The sequence below is a fragment of the Neoarius graeffei genome, chromosome 3 (genome assembly GCF_027579695.1).
Source record: "Neoarius graeffei isolate fNeoGra1 chromosome 3, fNeoGra1.pri, whole genome shotgun sequence".
Classification (NCBI taxonomy): Eukaryota; Metazoa; Chordata; class Actinopteri; order Siluriformes; family Ariidae; genus Neoarius; species Neoarius graeffei.
Genome location: NC_083571.1, coordinates 94,071,433 through 94,087,307, shown reverse-complemented (window position 1 = coordinate 94,087,307; position 15,875 = coordinate 94,071,433).

The following is a 15,875-nucleotide window of genomic DNA, read 5'->3' as shown; positions in this document are numbered from 1 at the left end:
GGCTAGGCCACTCCAGGACCTTGAAATGCTTCTTACGAAGCCACTCCTTCGTTGCCCGGGCGGTGTGTTTGGGATCATTGTCATGCTGAAAGACCCAGCCACGTTTCATCTTCAATGCCCTTGCTGATGGAAGGAGGTTTTCACTCAAAATCTCACGATACATGGCCCCATTCATTCTTTCCTTTACGCGGATCAGTCGTCCTGGTCCCTTTGCAGAAAAACAGCCCCAAAGCATGATGTTTCCACCCCCATGCTTCACAGTAGGTATGGTGTTCTTTGGAGGCAACTCAGCATTCTTTCTCCTCCAAACATGACAAGTTGAGTTTTTACCAGAAAGTTCTATTTTGGTTTCATCTGACCATATGACATTCTCCCAATCCTCTTCTGGATCATCCAAATGCTCTCTAGCAAACTTCAGACGGGCCTGGACATGTACTGGCTTCAGCAGGGGGACACGTCTGGCACTGCAGGATTTGAGTCCCTGGCGACGTAGTGTGTTACTTGATGGTAGCCTTTGTTACTTTAGTCCCAGCTCTCTGCAGGTCATTCACTAGGTCCCCCCGTGTGGTTCTGGGATTTTTGCTCACCGTTCTTGTGATCATTTTGACCCCACGGGGTGAGATCTTGCGTGGAGCCCCAGATTGAGGGAGATTATCAGTGGTCTTGTACGTCTTCCATTTTCTAATACTTGCTCCCACAGTTGATTTCTTCACACCAAGCTGCTTACCTATTGCAGATTCAGTCTTCCCAGCCTGGTGCAGGTCTACAATTTTGTTTCTGGTGTCCTTTGGCAGCTCTTTGGTCTTGGCCATAGTGGAGTTTGGAGTTTGACTGTTTGAGGTTGTGGACAGGTGTCTTTTATACTGATAACGAGTTCAAACAGGTGCCATTAATACAGGTAACGAGTGGAGGACAGAGGAGCCTCTTAAAGAAGTTGTTACAGGTCTGTGAGAGCCAGAAATCTTACTTGTTTGTAGGTGACCAAATACTTATTTTACCGAGGAATTTACCAATTAATTCATTAAAAATCCTACAATGTGATTTCCTGGATTCTTTTCCTCCATTCTGTCTCTCATAGTTGAAGTGTACCTATGATGAAAATTTCAGGCCTCTCATCTTTTTAAGTGGGAGAACTTGCACAATTGGTGGCTGACTAAATACTTTTTTGCCCCACTGTATACAGTGGGGCAAAAAGTATTTAGTCAGTCACCAATTGTGCAAGTTCTCCCACTTAAAAAGATGAGAGAGGCCTGTAATTTTCATCATAGGTATACCTCAACTATGAGAGACAAAATGAGAAAAAAAAATCCAGAAAATCACATTGTCTGATTTTTAAAGAATTTATTTGCAAATTATGGTGGAAAATAAGCATTTGGTCAATAACAAAAGTTCATCTCAATACTTTGTTATATACCCTTTGTTGGCAATGACAGAGGTCAAACATTTTCTGTAAGTCTTCACAAGGTTTTCACACACTGTTGCTGGTATTTTGGCCCATTCCTCCATGCAGATCTCCTCTAGAGCAGTGATGTTTTGGGGCTGTCACTGGGCAACACGGACTTTCAACTCCCTCCAAAGATTTTCTATGGGGTTGAGATCTGGAGACTGGCTAGGCCACTCCAGGACCTTGAAATGCTTCTTACGAAGCCACTCCTTCGTTGCCCGGGTGGTGTGTTTGGGATCATTGTTATGCTGAAAGACCCAGCCACGTTTCATCTTCAATGCCCTTGCTGATGGAAGGAGGGTTTCACTCAAAATCTCACAATACATGGCCCCATTCATTCTTTCCTTTACACGGATCAGTCGTCCTGGTCCCTTGGCAGAAAAACAGCCCCAAAGCATGATGTTTCCACCCCCATGCTTCACAGTAGGTATGGTGTTCTTTGGATGCAACTCAGCATTCTTTCTCCTCCAAACATGACAAGTTGAGTTTTTACCAAAAAGTTCTATTTTGGTTTCATCTGACCATATGACATTCTCCCAATCCTCTTCTGGATCATCCAAATGCTCTCTAGCAAACTTCAGACGGGCCTGGACATGTACTGGCTTAAGCAGGGGGACACATCTGGCACTGCAGGATTTGAGTCCCTGGCGGCGTAGTGTGTTACTGATGGTAGCCTTTGTTACTTTGGTCCCAGCTCTCTGCAGGTCATTCACTAGGTCCCCCTGTGTGGTTCTGGGATTTTTGCTCACCGTTCTTGTGATCATTTTGACCCCACAGGGTGAGATATTGCGTGGAGCCCCAGATCGAGGGAGATTATCAGTGGTCTTGTATGTCTTCCATTTTCTAATAATTGCTCCCACCGTTGATTTCTTCACACCAAGCTGCTTACCTATTGCAGAGTCAGTCTTCCCAGCCTGGTGCAGGTCTACAATTTTGTTTGTGGTGTTCTTTGACAGCTCTTTGGTCTTGGCCATAGTGGAGTTTGGAGTGTGACTGTTTGAGATTGTGGACAGGTGTATTTTATACTGATAACAAGTTCAAACAGGTGCCATTAATACAGGTAATGAGTGGAGGACAGAGGAGCCTCTTAAAGAAGAAGTTACAGGTCTGTGAGAGCCAGAAATCTTGCTTGTTTGTAGGTGACCAAATACTTATTTTACCGAGGAATTTACCAATTAATTCATTAAAAATCCTACAATGTGATTTCCTGGATTCTTTCCCCCCATTATGTCTCTCATAGTTGAAGTGTACCTCATCTCATCTCATCTCATTATCTCTAGCCGCTTTATCCTTCTACAGGGTCGCAGGCAAGCTGGAGCCTATCCCAGCTGACTACGGGCGAAAGGCGGGGTACACCCTGGACAAGTCGCCAGGTCATCACAGGGCTGACACACAGACACAGACAACCATTCACACTCACATTCACACCTACGGTCAATTTAGAGTCACCTGTTAACCTGACCTGCATGTCTTTGGACTGTGGGGGAAACCGGAGCACCCGGAGGAAACCCACGCGGACACGGGGAGAACATGCAAACTCCGCACAGAAAGGCCCTCGCCGGCCATGGGGCTCGAACCCGGACCTTCTTGCTGTGAGGCGACAGCGCTAACCACTACACCACCGTGCCGCCCGTGTGTGTATATATATATATATATATATATATATATATATATATATATATATATATATATATATATATATATATATATATATATATATATATATATATACATACACACACGGGCGGCACGGTGGTGTAGTGGTTAGCGCTGTCGCCTCACAGCAAGAAGGTCCGGGTTCGAGCCCCATGGCCGGCGAGGGCCTTTCTGTGCGGAGTTTGCATGTTCTCCCCGTGTCCGCGTGGGTTTCCTCCGGGTGCTCCGGTTTCCCCCACAGTCCAAAGACATGCAGGTCAGGTTAACTGGTGACTCTAAATTGACCGTAGGTGTGAATGTGAGTGTGAATGGTTGTCTGTGTCTGTGTGTCAGCCCTGTGATGACCTGGCGACTTGTCCAGGGTGTACCCCGCCTTTCGCCCGTAGTCAGCTGGGATAGGCTCCAGCTTGCCTGCGACCCTGTAGAACAGGATAAAGCGGCTAGAGATAATGAGATTATATATGTTGGGAGAGGGGATATTTAGGGCTAGTAATGAGGAAAAACAATTAAATAATTATGTGATTTGAAACAGGTGACATCAACAAGTGATTGTAATCATGATTTGGTACAAAATCAGTATCTAGGAAAGGCCTAGTGTTTGAGGAGCAAATATGGGCCAGGGATCTTCAGTTTTTCAACAAATGCATGAGAAAATTATTGAAATGTTTAAAAACAATGTTTGTCAAAGAAAGATAGGAAAGGATTTGGATATATCGCCCTTTAAAATGCATACATAAGATTATTCCATACTTTGTAGAAGCCCCTTTGGCAGCAGCTACAAGTCTTCTTGGATATACTGTATGTATATCAGATAGGACATCAAAGATGACAGAGGTTAGGAAGTCATTAAAATTCCAGTTATGTAAGTTATGAAATTTGTCTCCCTGTCATTTTTCTATCTACGATTTGGTTATTTGATGATAAAGATGGATAGATCAGAAAATTCCATTAATGCCCAAGATGATTGCTACTTGAAACTCACAAACACTGCTTCCAGCATGCTGGGACCATCTCAGTCTGCCCTAACCAGCAACCGAGAATCTCATGTCTTCTGCCATTTAATTTGTTACTGACCCATATGGACAAATAGACAATTAATTAAGAATACTTTGCATAAACCTCAGTTCAGCATTCAGCAGAATCATCCCACAGCAATGTATTCGAAAACTGAACTTCCTGGGCCTGAACTAGGTCTTGGATTTTCTGACTGGGAGACAGTAGTCCTTCAGAATCATCTAAACCACCACACTGAACATCGCTCCCCTGGGTTGTGTGCTCAGTCTACCACTGTTTACACTGAGAATGAGAGGTCAGTGCCACTTACCGAGTGGTTTGGAGAACACTACATAGCCAAGTTGAGTCATTAGTTTAGAGAGTGATACCTAATAAGGTTAGCAATGTTAAAGATGGAACACCAACTCAAGGTAAATGAGTTATTCTGTTGCAGTGTTTGAATAAGGGTGCCAGGAAAGTATAAAAAAATTGTCCTTACTACAGTAAGAGAGATTAGTTGGGACAAGCCTGTCCCCAGCCTTCAGGGCAGGAAACCTGATGCTCCAATTACAGTCACAAGCTGCCAAATGGATGCTATATGGTGTACATATTATCTGATCTGTACAAAGCAAGAAGAAGAAAAGGTAATATGGCTGTATGACAGTGGTATTTATTGCAAAAATCTGTGTCGTTTCACTTTGTGATTTTGTTGAAGGGTCATGGCATGCATGCACACACACACTTGGAAGCAGGTATCCAGAGGATTCTCACTATCCCTGGCAGTCAGGATGGACCAAATAGAAGTTCATTCATATCTCACTCATATAAACAAATGCGTTAAAGTGATTTTAAATGATTTGCACACAGAAACATCTAGGTGTAGGTCCCCCAGGCTGATAGAGGGATGAAACAGAACTATGATTCTACAATGAACCCCAATGAACATGCTTTGAGTCTGCACTTGTGTCCAGTGACTGTGAGCTGAACTATTGGTTAGCATGTCTGACTCTCGATTGGGAGAGCACGAGTTCTACTCATGGACAGGTAATACCAATGACCATCATAAAAATGGTACCTACTGCTGTCTGGCAAGGCACATTACAATACAGATGTGAGTGGGGAGTCAAACTCTCACAATTATCAGAGGACTAGCCCCCCGTAACCCTAGCTATGTGATAGGCGAGAGGCTAAGAGCTGTAGAAACAGAGATCAGCGCTGCACCCATGCACCTCAAAAGAGCTGGGTAGTACTGGGACAGGAGACTGCCTGAGAAGACCAGGTCCTGGCATGAAAAGGGACTTTGAGACAGAAACATCTAGCTGTAGATGTTTTGCAAAACTTTTTGGTATACTGATTTTTAATGAACTTTTATTACTTTTAAATTACCTCTTCATTGCATAACTTATTTTGTAGATTATTTACTGTTGGTGTGTATGGATGTAAGTTTTGGCTCTATGCTTTGTTAACTGTGCTGTAGCCTGTCTTGGCCAGGACACTCTTGGAAAAGAGATTTTTAATCTCAATGAGTCTTTCCTGGTTAAATAAAGGTTGATTAAATAAACAAACAAACAAACAAATAAAAAAAAATAGTGTTTTGCTTTGCTTTCTTCAATTTGCCAGGTTGTGATCAGAATAAGAATTCTTATATCTCCTCTGACTGCATTGGTCAGATTTGAAGAATCTCCTTACCAAGTTAATTACACATTAAATTCCCTTTTGCAAGGTTACAGCTGCCCCACTGCATCTATCTATCTATCTATCTATCTATCTATCTATCTATCTATCTATCTATCTATCTATCTATCTTTTACTTATTGTTTTTACAATTACAGTGGTGCTTGAAAGTTTGTGAACCCTTTAGAATTTTCTATATTTCTACATAAATATGACCTAAAACATCATCAGGTTTCCACACAAGTCCTAAAAGTAGATAAAGAGAACCCAGTTAAACAAATGAGACAAAAATATGATACTTGGTCATTTAGTTATTGAGGAAAATGATCCAATATTACATATCTGTGAGTGGCAAAAGTACGTGAACCTCTAGGATCAGCAGTTAATTTGAAGGTGAAATTAGAGTCAGGTGTTTTCAATCAATGGGATGACAATCAGGTGTGAGTGGGCACCCTGTTTTATTTAAAGAACAGGGATCTATCAAAGTCTGATCTTCACAACACATGTTTGTGGAAGTGTATCATGGCACGAACAAAGATTTCTGAGGACCTCAGAAAAAGTGTTGTTGATGCTCATCAGGCTGGAAAAGGTTACAAAACCATCTCTAAAGAGTTTGGACTCCACCAATCCACAGTCAGACAGATTGTGTACAAATGGAGGAAATTCAAGACCACTGTTACCCTCCTCAGGAATGGTTGACCAACAAAGATCATCCCAAGAGCAAGGCGTGTAATAGTTGGCGAGGTCACAAAGGACCCCAGGGTAACCTCTAAGCAACTGAAGGTCTCTCTCACATTGGCTAATGTTAATGTTCATAAGTCCACCATCAGGAGAACACTGAACAACAATGGTGTGCATGGCAGGGTTGCAAGGAGAAAGCCACTGCTCTCCAAAAAGAACATTGCTGCTCGTCTGCTGTTTGCTAAAGATCATGTGGACAAGCCAGAAGGCTATTGGAAAAATGTTTTGGGATGGATGAGACCAAAATAGAACTTTTTGGTTTAAATGAGAAGCTGCATCTGGGCCAGCACAGCTTGCCATCATTGATAGAACAATGAATTCTGAATTGTTTGTTTGTTTTATCTGTAACCACTTATCCCATGCAGGGTCGCAGGGGGCAAGCTGGAGCCTATCCCAGCTGACCATGGGCGAGAGGCTGTGCTAACCACGACACCACCATCCCGCAAATTCTGAATTATACCAGCGAATTCTAAAGGAAAATGTCAGGACATCTGCCCATGAACTGAATCTCATGAGAAGGTGGGTCATGCAGCAAGACAACAACCCTAAGCACACAAGTTGTTCTACCAAAGAATGGTTAAAGAAGAATAAAGTTAATGTTTTGGAATGGCCAAGTCAAAGTTCTGACCTTAATCCAATCGAAATGTTGTGGAAGGACCTGAAGCAAGCAGGTCATGTGTGGAAACCCACCAGCATCCCAGAGTTGAAGCTGTTCTGTACAGAGGAATGGGCTAAATTTCCTCCAGGCCGGTGTGCAGGACTGATCAACAGTTACCGGAAAAGTTTAGCTGCAGTTATTGCTGCACAAGGGGGTCACACCAGATACTGAAAGCAAAAGTTCACATACTTTTGCCACTCACAGATATGTAATATTGGATCATTTTCCTCAATAAATAAATGACCAAGTATCATATTTTTGTATCATTTGTTTAACTGGGTTCTCTTTACCTACTTTTAGGACTTGTGTGAAAATCTGATGGTGTTTTAAGTCATATTTATGTAGAAATATAGAAAATTCTAAAGGGTTCACAAACTTTCAAGCACCACTGTACAGTATATTCAGTAAAAAGGCAACTGCAAATATGGATGTTTTGAAGAGGAACAAAAGGCATTTACTTTTAATGCCTTTTACCCAGTAGTTCCATTGTAGTCATATCTTCACCCATGAATAATAAGCATGACTGTATGCCTCTAAATTGAATAAAGTAATAGTAATATGAAAGTGCACGGTTTTACACCATGAGAATGAAGCTCTTGGCCAACCGTTCTCAGCTGCACTCCTGGTAACCCAAAGCTCTTCAGGGTAAATTTTCCATTCTGTTGACTTACCTGATCCAACTAATGATGGATTTATAATAATTAGCTGATCAGGTCTGGTAGCAGAGAAAACTATGAAATCTGCAGGGTAGTTGGTCTCAGGTCTAAAGTTGAAAACCACTGTTCTAGACACTGTTTAAATGTCAAGAGCCATATAAGGTAAGGCAGAGGGTGGGAGTGTATATAATAAACTACCTGGCCTGAAAAGTTGGCTGATTTAATCATGCTATTGATTACTGTATGGGTTGAAACACAGGTGTAGGTAATCCATTCACTAATCGTCATAATTCACTTCCAAATTATTCTTGTGGATAAAAGGTCAGCCAGTCATTCTGTGCAGTCACTACAGCAGTCCCTGTTTCTGGTGTTTCCTTGTTGGCAACAACTGGGAATATAACAAATTAGCACCTCTTTAGAACACATGGACAAATAAAACTGAGAATATTTTGACTGTGGATTAAACTTTTGTAAGTACATGGAAACGGAAGTCATCAATATTTGCAGGCTAGATGGAAGGTAAAAAATGTGGTGAAGATTGTTGTTCATAGCCATTCTGGGACAGGATCCTGATGGATAAAGTAAGCAATAGATTAGATTAGATTAGATTAGATTAGATTAGATTAGATTAGATTAGATTAGATTAGATTAGATTAGATTAGATTAGATTAGATTAGATTAGATTAGATTAGATAAAACTTTATTGATCCCTTTGGGAGGATTCCCTCAGGGAAATTAAGATTCCAGCAGCATCATTACAGATAAACAGAGAAAAGAAATAGAGAAAAACTTCTAGATAAATTAAAATAAATTAAGTATTTATATATACAAATATAAAAGAATAAGATATGGGGAAGAGAGGAAGGGGAGGGGGGAGGGAAAAAGGGGGGGCAGCAGGAGAGATATTGCACTTTATATTGCACATTATATTGCACATTGTCCAGTATTGCTTATTGTTAGGCTAGGCTACTGCTCCTTCCTGTCCTCTGTCCTCCTGTTACCCCTCCTCCCCCCCAGAGAGGAGTTGTACAGTCTGATGGCATGAGAGACAAAGCAGTTTGAGTCTGTTCGTCCTGCACTTGGGAAGGAGCATTCTGTCACTGAACAGGCTCCTCTGGTTGCTGATGACGGTGTGCAGAGGGTGACTGGCATCATCCATGATGTTCAATAGTATGTCCATAGACCTCTTCTCTGCCACCGTCACCAGAGAGTCCAGCTTCATGCCGACCACAGAGTTGGCCCGCCTGATCAGTTTGTCCAGCCTGGATGTGTCCTTCTTGGATGTGCTGTTCCCCCAGCGCACCATGGTGTAAAACAGGACACTGGTGACCACAGACTGATAGAACATCCACAGGAGTTTCCTGCAGATGTTAAAGGACCACAGCCTTCTAAGGAAGTATAGCCTGCTCTGTCCCTTCCTGTATAAGTGATTGGCGTTGCAAGTCCAGTCCAGCTTGCTGTCCAGCCACAGCCCGAGGTACTTGTAGGAATCCACAGCCTCCACCTCGACTCCCTCGATCAGAACTGGTCGTGACCTTGGTCTGGACCTCCCAAAGTCAATGACCAGCTCCTTGGTCTTCGAGGTGTTGAGTTGCAGATGGTTCCTGTTGCACCACACAGCAAAGTCCCTCACCAGGCTCCTATACTCCTTCTCTCTGTCATCGGCAAACTTCTGAATGTGACACAGCTCCGAGTTGTAGCAGAAATCCGCAGTGTACAGGGTGAAGAGAAGAGGGGCCAGCACCATGCCCTGGAGTGCTCCGGTGCTGCTAATCACAGTGTCAGACGTGATGAATATTCAAACTTAAAGGAGATACACAGAACCATGGCCTCACTTTTTGTTTATAAATGCCTTGAGACCTCAAGAATGTCATAGGAATAGTTTTAAGCATCAACAATAAATCTAATGGCCCTTTTCCACTACCCTTTTTCAGCTCACTTCAGCTCGCTTCAGCTCACTTCAGCCCGACACGGTTCACGTTTCGACTACCTCAGAGCAGCACGACTCAGCTCGCTTCAGCCCTGCTTAGCACCCAAAACTCGCACGGTTTTGGAGTAGGGCTGAAGCGAGCCAAACCGAGCCGAGTGAGGCTAGGGGCGTGAGGAGACACTCCCCTGTGCACTGATTGGTGAGGAGGAGTGTCCTCACATGCCCACACACGCACGCTGGGATCTGTAAACACCGTAAACCCGGAAGAAGGAGAATTACGAGAATTTCTGAAGCCTTATGCACCTCGCCTCATCTATACGCTCTTGCCAGTATCTGTTGGCGTTGTCGGTGACAACAAGCCACAGCACCAAGACCAGCAACACTAACGACTCCATGTCCTCCATGTTTATTGTTTACTATCCGGGTCGTGAGACTACCGCTTAAAAGATCACTGATGTCACTGTTTGCGCCGCCTAACGACATCACGTGACGTCCACCCACTTTTCCTAACTCCACCCAATGTGTCCACCCACTTTCAGCCAGCACGGTTTAGCGCGGTTGTAGTCGAAATGCAACTCCAACAGCCCCACTCAGCTCGACTCAGCCCAACTCAGCACGGCACGGCTCATCCCTACTCAGCCGCGTTGGTAGTGGAAAAGCGGCATAATATTATAATTTTATGATTAAAATGATTCATATAGGTAGCGGTCTGAGTGAATGACCTTAAAGGTCTCCTTGCATCGTTTTTTCATTAATTGTGCGGTGGTCTCTAGTATGAATGAATGCCCTGTGAGCCGGTTTTGGTGAAAAAAATGCTGTGGTTCTCCTGTTTCAGGCTGTTCTAGTTTGCTGGAGGAGTGGGTGGCGGGAGAACAACAGGATTTCAGCTCTTACTCATTAATATTCATGACATGTAAACATGTTACCTCTGATTGGCTAACAGCACTGTGACGCTACTTCCAGTAACTCAGAACAAGCGGATGTGGGTGTCTTACTATGGCAAGAGAGAAGGAACAAACTGCGAAGGGAAAAATACCGCGTGCTGACGTCATTGAGGTGCAACGCGAGGAAATAAGAAAAATTCAACAAATGTTTGGGTTTTTACTGAACAAACAAACTAATAAAATGAACGAATGACTTAAAAGAATGTGGGTGTCTTTGTAAAAACTGTTTTGATTGGCTATTATGGTCTCGACGTCGATGTTTTGACCAATAACAATGTAGATAATACGCATTTTACATCACATTCAACGAGATTTAAACGAGACTAAAGATGGCGACTTACAAATAATGTGTAAACATCGTTGGAGTTAATAAAGTTTGAACAGCATGAAGGAACATACCCCAACCCCCCCGAAATTAATAATAAAAAAAATTCTCAACGGATTTGGCATAATATAAAAAGGTCGTTTTTTACTCAGAAAAAGCGGAAAACTCTCATCCCTGCCTAGCTTGTGACCATGTCATGCATGCTAACGTGAAGAATATGAACATGCTATTTTGTAACAAAAACCTTCAAACAAAAAGTTCATGTTTTACTTGCAGCTTGTGAGCTGGTGGTCTATCGTCTTGACGGCACAGATCCAGGGATTAAATGCAACCTCGAAGCAAAACCACTACTGAAGGCACCGAAGTTTGAAAAGTCACTGTGGTTGAAATGATCAGAACACAGTACTAACGCTGCATTATACTTCGCTGGTGGTGTTCCAAAGATAAATTCCAACCATTTATTCTTCACCTCTTCTATCTTGGGCAAGAAATACAATGTTGATGTCTTACTGCCACAAATAACACAGGCACGAACTTGTTCAGACATGTTTTCAACTTGCTGTTAGGTGCTCTTCGTTAGCTACTGACGAGATGCTCAGTGTTGCCAGATACTGCTGACGTTTTCCAGCCCAAAATATGTTCAAATCCGCCAAAATGCACTTAAAACCGCCCAATCTGGCAACACTGCCTCTGCTATCTCTCCTCGCATTTAAATCTGAACTTCCTTCCTGTGGGCAGTCGCAAGCCAAGGTGGGCGAGGCCATGAATACTAATTTACGAAGTGACGTAAGATCGTATGGCTTTTTCAGATCCGCTCGTTTTTCAGACTATTTTCTTTCATAAGCTAATACAGGGAATGGGGGTAGAATTAAATTTTCACATGCAGCATGCATATGCAACTCGGAGTGAACTATGGTATTTCAAAAAGAGCCAGTATTAAACGTTTTTGGTGTTAGGGCACCTTTAACATCTGTGACGTCACCACAGGAAGACTATCGGTCTTATTGCCATTTCTGCTATACTAAAACACAGAGCTGACTGCAACTTTGAGTTTCCATTTTGAGCTAATTTATCGCCATGCCACGTAGATGTGTCACTGGCAGGTGTAGCAACATGACAGAAGGTGGATTTACCCTGCATTCATGGCCCAAGAATGTTCAAACTGCAAAGATCTGGACGCATTTTGCGAGAAGTTCACGGGCACATTGGGTGCCTACAAAGTGGTCTCTCCTCTGCTCTGCACATTTTACTGAAGACTCGTACGAGACCTCTGATCTGAAGAATAAAGAAGAAACCTTTATTCGTCACATGCACACTTCAAGCACAGTGAAATTCATCCTCTGCATTTAACCCATCTGAAGCAGTGAACACACACACATGCTCAGAGCAGTGGGCAGCCACACCAGAGCACCCGGGGAGCAGTCAGGGGTCAGGTACCTTGCTCAAGGGCACCTCAGCCCAAGGCCGCCCCACATCAACCTAACTGCATGTCTTCGGATTGTGGGGGAAACCGGAGCACCCAGAGGAAACCCACACAGACACGGGGAGAACATGCAAACTCCATACAGAAAGGCCCTCGCCGGCCGCTGGGTTCGAACCCAGAACCTTCTTGCTGTGAGGCAACCGTGCTAACCACTACACCACCGTGCCGCCCACACGGTAGTGTAGTGGCATTGGCTATAAGCCTGTATTGAAAGAGGGTGCAGTACCAGCAATTAAAGGAAAAGAAAACTACAAGAAAAGGAAAGTAAGATCAGTTGCACCAGTTCTCCCAGAGTGTGAGCCAAGGGTTGTTGCTAAAACCCAGGATTGAACGGGACGGGACATATTTTTGCTCGGGCAGTGACTTCCCCGCAGTTGTTGCTAAAACCGGTGACATCCCGTCCTGTCCCGGGTTTTAGTAATTGCCTGAGCTGAGCAGTAATGGCAGAGTACTCAGTAGGGAGAAAATGGAGAATGAGTGGACCAGCCGTCTGATTTCTCCACTGGATCTGCTTGCCTCAGCAGCGATGTCTCGCCCTTACGTGGAAGAAGCGAATGAACGGAGAACTGAAAGAACAACTGAAAGTCAGATTGTTTCAAAACAGTCAGCCACAAGTTCGGCAAGAACACAGACGGGTAAGAAGCGACTCTCATTTGGATACAAAACAACAACACTCATTGTTTACCTGCATTTAGATTAATACATGTAACTTGTATTGTGTGTTTAAGTTACTGGTATAAGATTATTTAATTTGCTTCAGAATGTGATTGTCTCAGTTCATCTTATTATTTAATTAGCCTTTTATGTTTTATCAGTGAAAATGCATGCATGTACAGTGGTGCTTGAAAGTTTGTGAACCCTTTAGAATTTTCTATATTTCTGCATAAATATGACCTAAAACATCATCAGATTTTCACATGAGTCCTAAAAGTAGATAAAGAGAACCCAGTTAAACAAATGAGACAAAAAATATTGTACTTGGTCATTTATTTATTGAAGAAAATGATCCAATATTGCATATCTGTGAGTGGCAAAAGTATGTGAACATTTGCTTTCAGTATCTGGTGTGAGCCCCTTGTGCAGCAATAACTGCAACTAAACGTTTCCGGTAACTGTTGATCAGTCCTGCACACCGGCTTGGAGGAATTTTAGCCCATTCCTCCATACAGAACAACTTCAACTCTGGGATGTTGGTGGGTTTCCTCACATGAACTGCTTGCTTCAGGTCCTTCCACAACATTTCGATTGGATTAAGGTCAGGACTTTGACTTGGCCGTTCCAAAACATTAACTTTATTCTTCTTTAACCATTCTTTGGTAGAACGACTTGTGTGCTTAGGGTTGTTGTCTTGCTGCATGAACCACCTTCTTTTGAGATTCAGTTCATGGACAGATGTCCTGACATTTTCCTTGAGAATTCGCTGGTATAATTCAGAATTCATTGTTCCATCAACGATGGCAAGCCGTCCTGGACCAGATGCAGCAAAACAAGTCCAAACCGTGATACTACCACCACCATGTTTCACAGATGGGATAAGGTTCTTATGCTGGAATGCAGTGTTTTCCTTTCTCCAAACATAACACTTCTCATTTAAACCAAATATTCTATTTTCGTCTCATCCATCCACAAAACATTTTTCCAATAGCCTTCTGGATTGTGCACGTGATCTTTAGCAAACTGCAGACGAGCAGCAATATTCTTTTTGGAGAGCAGTGTCTTTCTCCTTGCAACCCTGCCATGCACACCATTGTTGTTCAGTGTTCTCCTGATGGTGGACTCATGAACATTAACATTAGCCAATGTGAGAGAGGCCTGCAGTTGCTTAGAAGTTACCCTGGGGTCCTTTGTGACCTCACTGACTATTACATACCTTGCTCTTGGAGTGATCTTTGTTGGTCGACCACTCCTGGGGAGGGTAACAATGGTCTTGAATTTCCTCCATTTGTACACAATCTGTCTGACTGTGGATTGGTGGAGTCCAAACTCTTTAGAGATGGTTTTTTCACCTTTTCCAGCCTGATGAGCATCAACAATGCTTTTTCTGAGGTCCTCAGAAATCTCCTTTGTTCGTGCCATGATACACTTCCACAACCATGTGTTGTGAAGATCAGACTTTGATAGATCCCTGTTCTTTAAATAAAACAAGGCGCTCACTCACACCTGATTGTCATCCCATTGATTGAAAACACCTGACTCTAATTTCACCTTCAAATTAACTGCTAATCCTAGAGGTTCACATACTTTTGCCCCTCACAGATATGTAATATTGGATCATTTTCCTCAATAAATAAGTGGCCAAGTATAATATTTTTGTCTCATTTGTTTAACTGGGTTTTCTTTATCTACTTTTAGGACTTGTGTGAAAATCTGTTGATGTTTTAGGTCATATTTATGCAGAAATATAGAAAATTCTAAAAGGTTCACAAACTTTCAAGCACCACTGTAGATGTATGTTGCATAAGTTATAACACCTACCGTATCCTGTTTTAATGAGAGTCAACCCACAATCAGTGAAGTCAAAACAGTCTTAGTTGAGTGAGTCAGTAACGATATTTCTTACTTTCACCATAAAATTTTATTTATATGACTTTGGTCTATAGTTGTCAAAGGCCTCGGCCTTAAAACCGGTTATCGCAGTGATGTCACGCACTCAGGGCTGGCTGGCTCAGCAGGGCAGCTCAAATGCCAACTTTGCGGTCGATTTTAACTCTCAAAAATATATATATTTTTATTCCCATTTATGCAGCATACAAGAGTCAAGGATGGAGATACTATCCACTCAGAAATTTATTTAAAAATAAAGGGTCTGTGCATTTCCTTTAAGTGCAAGTACAAGGTACCTCACTTAAATTATTCCAGTCACCAGTAGCCTAGAGGAAAACACAGAAGATTTTATGCATCTGATATTATGTGTATGTCCATGTTGTTTTCCTTTTTTTATGATTAAAATGCTTTCTTACAAACTGTGAACAGATATGTCTTGACTATCACCTTCTTGGTGTTAAACAATTATGTGTTATGTAATAAAAGTTAACAATTAAAATACAATATTTATGGAATATAATACTAAAATCTAATATGATAGAAATTTGCAGTTGACACATTTATTTTTAAAGAATGACAAATTGTACATTTTATCCATCCAGAACATTCATTGTTCTGGAATGTATATATAAAATGTTAGTACTGCCAATCTCTTAAATAGACAAGAACCTCTCTCTTTTCCTCTCTTACTTGAAGTTAAGACAAAAAAAATAAGTTGATGAAAAAGGCTGCTTGCTGTCTTATTGTGAGAGTATGCAGCACAAAGTCCTTTCAAAATATTTCTAAATATTTTTCCTATGCCCCACTTGGTCCCCTTCCTTTTTTTA